This window comes from Lucilia sericata, unplaced genomic scaffold (assembly GCF_015586225.1).
Source record: "Lucilia sericata isolate MDLA Ls3-8-SP2 unplaced genomic scaffold, ASM1558622v1 Contig002096F_arrow, whole genome shotgun sequence".
NCBI lineage: Eukaryota > Metazoa > Arthropoda > Insecta > Diptera > Calliphoridae > Lucilia > Lucilia sericata.
Window position 1 is genome coordinate 929 of NW_023995946.1, and position 7,655 is coordinate 8,583.

A 7,655-nucleotide genomic window follows, 5' to 3' on the forward strand; every position below is an offset into this window, starting at 1 on the left:
TTCAGTTCTAGTTCAGTTCTAGTTCAGTTCTAGTTCAGTTCTAGTTCAGTTCTAGTTCAGTTCTAGTTCAGTTCTAGTTCAGTTCTAGTTCAGTTCTAGTTCAGTTCTAGTTCAGTTCTAGTTCAGTTCTAGTTCAGTTCTAGTTCAGTTCTAGTTCAGTTCTAGTTCAGTTCTAGTTCAGTTCTAGTTCAGTTCTAGTTCAGTTCTAGTTCAGTTCTAGTTCTAGTTCAGTTCTAGTTCAGTTCTAGTTCAGTTCTAGTTCAGTTCTAGTTCAGTTCTAGTTCAGTTCTAGTTCAGTTCTAGTTCAGTTCTAGTTCAGTTCTAGTTCAGTTCTAGTTCAGTTCTAGTTCAGTTCTAGTTCAGTTCTAGTTCAGTTCTAGTTCAGTTCTAGTTCAGTTCTAGTTCAGTTCTAGTTCAGTTCTAGTTCAGTTCTAGTTCAGTTCTAGTTCAGTTCTAGTTTAGTTCTAGTTCAGTTCTAGTTCACTTCAGTTCACTTCTAGTTCACCTTTAGTTTAGTTCCAGCTCAGTTCTAGTTAAGTTCTAGTTCTGTTTTAGTAAAAATTTGCAAAAAAGAGAAATTGTATTAAAGAAAGAACTCAAAATGTTTAAAATCTTTGGAAAACCTCAGGTAATTTATTAAAATTACAAAAAAAAAAAAATTAAATCAATTTCTTTTTATCTACTTAAGTATAATCAAACTTCTTCCATAAAACTTCAACTAATCTCCCCATTATCTTTCTCTAGCAAACAAACTTCCATCGAAATCGAACAATTGAACGCTCGCGTTATTGAAGGCCGAAACCCGCTTGAAGACCGAAGTCCAAACGCATCAAGAAGAAGTTGCAAATCCAAATCACCGAATTGGAAATGTCCTTGGATGTTGCCAACAAGACCAACATTGATTTGCAAAAGGTTATCAAGAACAATCCTTGCAATTGACCGAATTGCAAGCCCACTACGAAGACGTTCAACGTCAATTGCAATCCACCTTGGATCAATACGGTGTTGCTCAACGTCGTTTGGCCGGTTTGAACGGTGAATTGGAAGAAGTACGCTCTCAATTGGACAGCGCTCAACGTGCTAAGCGTACCGTTGAATTGCAATTCGAAGGAAGCCCAGACCCGCATCAATGAATTGCACACCACCAACATTAACTTGGTATCGATCAAATCGAAATTGGAACAAGAATTGTCTGTTGTTGCTGCCGATTATGAAGAAGTCACCAAGGAATTGCGCATCAGTGACGAACGTTACCAAAAGGTTCAAGTAAGTAGTTTTAAGGGAGGAAGGTGAATGATTGAAAAGAGTTAAGAATTAATAAAATTTTGGGGTTTGTTTCCTTAGGTTGAACTTAAACACACCATTGAACAAGTCCATGAAGAACAAGAACGCATTGTCAAATTGGAAACCATCAAGAAGTCCTTGGAAGTCGAAGTCAAGGTAATTTACAAAAAATATAAGTGAAATAATTTATAGAATTTTAATCGATTTTGTTTTATGCTTTAGAACTTGTCCATTCGCTTGGAAGAAGTTGAATTGAATGCCGTTGCTGGTAGCAAACGTATCATCAGCAAATTGGAAGCCCGTGTTCGTGATTTGGAACTTGAATTGGAAGAAGAAAGAGAAGACACGCCGAAACCATCAAGATCTTGAGAAAGAAGGAACGCACCGTCAAGGAAGTCATGGTACAATGCGAAGAAGATCAAAAGAACATTATTTTGTTGCAAGAAGCTTTGGACAAATCCACTGCCAAGGTCAATCTCTTCAAGCGTCAATTGGCTGAACAAGTAAGTAACCAAAACTCTCCAAAACTAATGGTAAATGTGGACTAACGTTTTGTTCTTTATAATTAATCAGGAGGGCATGTCTCAACACACCGTCACCCGCGTACGCCGTTTCCAACGTGAATTGGAAGCTGCTGAAGATCGTGCCGAATGCGCTGAAACCAACTTGAACATGATCCGTGCCAAGCACCGCACCTTTAGTCACCACCTCCACCGTTCCCGGCTCCCAAGTCTACATTCACAGAAACCACAAGAACGATCACCGAATAAATCTAATTTATTTAATTTTTACCTTTAAACAAGAGATGAATCGCTTTATCACTTCTTTAAAAAAACAAACTCTTATCAAGTTTTTATACCCGAACTATTTCTGATATATTTTTCTAAAACATCCATTACAACAATAATAGTTCGACTACCTTCTAACATCCGAAGTCCTGATAATGAGAACAATTGTATTTTAATTTAATTTTAATGAACCAAAACCTACAAAAAAAAAATGAACAACAAATAAATTTTTAAATTTAGAATTATAATAATATTAATTAAAAAAATAAAAACAATAAACATCAATTACAACAACATCTAAAAAATCACACACAGTTTTGTTACATTTAATAAATATTTCAAGAAAAACAACAAGAACAACAACCACTACCATAACATAAAATAAAAACAGTTTTTTTTAAAAAATAATTTCAAAAAACGCCACGAAAAGCGTTTTCAAACACCAACCAAATTATCGTTTTTAGTTTTATTATTAGGTTTTTTTATATAAACAATTTAGAATTTCTTTTTTGCTTAATTTTTTGGGTTTCAAATTATTGAAGCATTTTGTTTCTTTTTTTTAATAAACATTAATAGATAATTAAAATAAAAAATTTACAATTTTATTTTTGTCATACAAAAAAACCAAAAAAGCCCTTATCATCATTTACGTCTTTGTCTCTATATATAAAACAAATAATTATTGTGTAGTTTCTTTTTTAAAAATAAATAATTAAATTTTTTTGCATAAAAAACATCATTATTCTCATTTATACTAATTGTTCATTGTATTTTCTTCATATTTAGCTTTTTCCTCTTTATTTTCTATCTATTAAACTATCTCTTAATCCCCGTCTTTCTCTTTCATCTACTCTTAGTAATATTGTTTTTGCTTTAGCTTTTAATAATAAAAAAAAACAAAACATATGTTCATATCTATCATACATATTATTTTTTAATTGAATCGATTTTAATTTTATAAAACATAAAACATTTTAATAAAATAATAATAAATCATAATCATGTAACATACAACTTATAAATTAAAATATTAAAAACTTAAAACTTCATTTCAAATTCATTGCTTTGTATGTAAGTAAGTATTGAGTTGCATATGACCATGGCGTATACTTATATTTATGAGCAAATATTCATCATTCGCAAAAAGGGAATTAACAATTATTTGAGGAAAATTTAAAAAAGACAAAATAATGATCATATTTGATGATCCAAAATTATTTTTGGTGCAAATTTTAGTGTCAAAGATATTGCAATGTTTTCGGTAATGCAGTCCAGTTTACCTTAAGTTCTGATATAGTTTGTTCAGTTCGAAATCAATTGTAGTTCAGTTTTATATCAGTTTAAGTTCAAGTTCAAAAAAAAAAAAAAAAATAGTTCAGTTCTAGTTCATTCTAGTTCAGGTTCTAGTTCTAGTTCAGTTCTCGTTCAGTTTCAGTTCAGTTCGAGTCAGTTCTAGTCAGTTCTAGTCAGTTCTAGTCATTCTAGTTCAGTTTCAGTTCAGGTTCTAGTTCAGTTCTAGTTCAGTTCTAGTTCAGTTCTAGTTCAGTTCTAGTTCAGTTCTAGTTTCAGTTCTAGTTCAGTTCTAGTTCAGTTCTAGTTCAGTTCTAGTTCAGTTCTAGTTCAGTTCTAGTTCAGTTCTAGTTCAGTTCTAGTTCAGTTCTAGTTCAGTTCTAGTTCAGTTCTAGTTCAGTTCTAGTTCAGTTCTAGTTCAGTTCTAGTTCAGTTCTAGTTCAGTTCTAGTTCAGTTCAGTTCTAGTTCAGTTCTAGTTCAGTTCTAGTTCAGTTCTAGTTCAGTTCTAGTTCAGTTCTAGTTCAGTTCTAGTTCAGTTCTAGTTCAGTTCTAGTTCAGTTCTAGTTCAGTTCTAGTTCAGTTCTAGTTCAGTTCTAATTCAGTTCTAGTTCAGTTCTAGTTCAGTTCTAGTTCAGTTCTAGTTCTAGTTCAGTTCTAGTTCAGTTCTAGTTCAGTTCTAGTTCAGTTTAGTTCAGTTCTAGTTCAGTTCTAGTTCAGTTCTAGTTCAGTTCTAGTTCAGTTCTAGTTCAGTTCTAGTTCAGTTCTAGTTCAGTTCTAGTTCAGTTCTAGTTCAGTTCTAGTTCAGTTCTAGTTCAGTTCTAGTTCAGTTCTAGTTCAGTTCTAGTTCAGTTCTAGTTCAGTTCTAGTTCAGTTCTAGTTCAGTTCAGTTATTCTAGTTCAGTTCTAGTTCAGTTCTAGTTCAGTTCTAGTTCAGTTCTAGTTCAGTTCTAGTTCAGTTCTAGTTCAGTTCTAGTTCAGTTCTAGTTCAGTTCTAGTTCAGTTCTAGTTCAGTTCTAGTTCAGTTCTAGTTCAGTTCTAGTTCAGTTCTAGTTCAGTTCTAGTTCAGTTCTAGTTCAGTTCTAGTTCAGTTCTAGTTCAGTTCTAGTTCAGTTCTAGTTCAGTTCTAGTTCAGTTCTAGTTCAGTTCATTCAGTGCAATATATCTGCAATATCAAAAACTCCCCTTTTATAGATTTTCATACAGATTCCTAGGTTCAATATTTCATAGATTTTCAGTCAATAATGATTGATTATAGTTTCAATATTACAGGAAACTCAAAAAATATCAGTTGGAGAACGAAAACATACCAAAAGACATCTTTTATTTAATTTCATGTTTCTATCTTCATATTATCGAAAATTCAAAAAGTACCAGTTAAAGAACGAAAAAGTACCAGAAAATACTTCATTTAAGATTTTCATTCACATAAGTCCCTGAATGCGTAGTTTTGAGTTTCTATGTTTAATATAATTGGAAAATCAAAAAGTACAAGTTGATGAACGAAAAAGTACCAAAGGGTTCACTTTTATAGGTTCTTATTTACTCCGGGATCCAAATGCCTAATTTTATGTCTCTAGGTTCAATATTATAGAAAATTCAAAAAGTACCTATTGAAGAACGAAAAAGTACCAAAAAATCCCTTTTTATAGGTTCTCACCTAATCCAGGCTCTACATACTTAATTTCATGTTTCTAAGCTCAATATTATAGAAAAGTCAAAAAGTACCTTTTGTAAAACGAAAAAGTAGCGAAAAGTCTCCTTTTATTTGCTCTCACCTTATCCGGGCTCTACATGCTTAATTTCATGTTTATAGGTTCAATACTACAGAAAATTCAAAAAGTACCTTTTGAAGAACGATAAAGTACCTAAAAATCCCCTTTTAAAGGTTATCACTTACTCCGGACACCACATACTTAATTCAATTTCTCCAGGTTCAATATTATAGAAAATTCAAAAAGTACCTTTTGAAGAACGAGAAAGTACCAAAAAATCCCTTTTTATAGGTTCTCACCTAATCCAAGCCCTACACACTTAATTTCATGTTTCTAAGTTCAATATTATAGAAGACACAAAAAGTTGTTAAAGAACGAAAAAGTACCAAAAAGTCCCTTTTATAGATAATTCAAAAAGTACCTTTTGAAGAACGAAAAAGCCCCATATTATAGATTTTGATTTTTTTCTGGGCTCTACATGCTTAATTTCACGTTTCTAAGTTCAACATTATAGAAAATTCAAAATGTACATTTTGGAGAACGAAAAAGTACCAAAAGGTTCTCACTTACTTGGGGTACTACATGCTTAATTTCATGTTCTTAGGTTCAATATTATAAAAAATTCAAAAATTACCTTTTAAAGAACAAAAATTAGTACCAAAAACTTCCCTTTTATAGATTTTCATTAACTCCAGACATATGCTTAATATCATGTTTCTAGGATCATATTATAAAAAAACACAAAAGTTAAAAAACGAAAAAAAGTACCAAAAAATAGGCCTTTGTACCAAAAATAGGTACAATTTTCACCCCTTAAACGTCCGAATATCCAAAAAGTACTAAAAGTACGTGTTTTTATTTTTCGTTAAGTTATGAAGGAGTCAAAAATATTTTTTGCATGTTTATTGATTTAAAAGATACATGGGATGCAAAAAAAGTACCAAAATACAGTTTTTACCAGTTTATTCCCTAAAGGGGCCGAATTTGAAAAAAGTACCAGAAACCTATCCGCTTATTTTTTAAATAAACAACAATAAGATTTAAGCTGTTTTTGTATATTTTCTAGTTTAGGAGATATGAGGTTACCGAATTTACCCGTTTTTACCCTTTTTACCCCTAAGCATTCGAATTTTCAAAAATCTCGTCTTTTTGGTATGAGACCCATCTCCTGTCCAAATTTCAGCGTTTTAACTTCAACCGTTTAGGCTGCACTTTGATGAATCAGTCAGTCAGTGAGTCAGTAACGTTAGAATTTTATATATTTATATAGATAGATATGAAACTGTACTAATTATACCCTACACCACTATAGTGGGGAGGGTATTATACGTTTGTGCTGATGTTTGTAACACACAAAAATATTGGTCCTTAAGACATGTCCGTCCGTCCGTCCGTCCGTCTGTCCGGCTGGCTGGCTGGCTGTCCATGTAAACCTTGTGCGCAAGTTACAGGCCGCAATTTTCAAGATAATTTGATGAAATTTGGACCAAGCATGTTTTTTGGCACAAGGACGAAGCCTATTGAAAATGATTGAAATCGGTCCATTATTTCACCTAGCCCCCATACAACCGTACCTCCCGATTTGGGCTTTTTATGCCATAATTACGTCAAATATACTATTATCTCTATAAAAATTGGCACAAATAAGTTTTATATAAGTATAAATGACACTGCAGATTTTCGTAATGATCGGCCCTTATTTGACCCTAGCCCCCATACAAACCCCCCTTCAAAAAATATCTTAAACGTCTAAAATTGACTTGTAACCATTTGTATCGCAATGAAACTCAACATAATTAACTATTATTTAAAAATATATCCTTTTCCCAAATTTAATGAGGATCGGCCCATGTTTGACCTATACTCCTATATAAAGCCTCATTTAGAAAATTTGTTTTTTATCAATAAATTACTTAAATACTTTGGAATTAACGTAAAATTCAACATAAAAGTTTCTTTGTGAAAAATAAAAATTTTTAAAATATACTCATGGTGTAGGGTATTATATGGTCGGCAATGCCCGACTATACTTTCCTACTTGTTTTTTATTATAACACTTAACAACACTTACAGCTACTAACACAGTGTTGGTTAACGTTTGGCCAAAATAAATCTACAACAATACCCCTTGACCACAACGGAAGCAACTATATTTATTGTTGTTGTCAACAATGGCAACATTTTTTGAAAATAACACACTTCAATTTGATACCCCGACCTTTTTTTATAAAAATTGCTTCAAAATAATTTCTCTTAAATTAATCTTAAAAAGGACAAAAAGAAACTTCTATTAATTTTAATAATTGTAATAAAACTGTAAAAATTTAAATTTACCTTTCTACGCCTTTCTGTGAACATTTCCTTTTTTAACAGCGATAACTTGCACTTTTTATTTGACCTCAAACACTTTGCCATTGAAAGAGCTTTCTAAAACTTAAGCAAAAAAATCTTTAGCAAAAACTGCAAAAAAAAGCAACAAACACTTTCACACACTCATACTCTTAAACACTTTTGCTTTATTTTATTATTAAAAAACAGGCCATAGTTGGAGCTTTTACTTCCTATAACATTTAGTTTTAT

At 31.9% G+C, this 7,655-nt stretch overlaps 1 pseudogene; it reads left to right on the plus strand.

Moving 5' to 3' along the window:
- The first annotated feature begins 658 nt into the window (after positions 1–658).
- Positions 659–2,142, plus strand: LOC119613384 (annotated as a pseudogene).
- Positions 2,143–7,655: the final 5,513 nt, after the last annotated feature.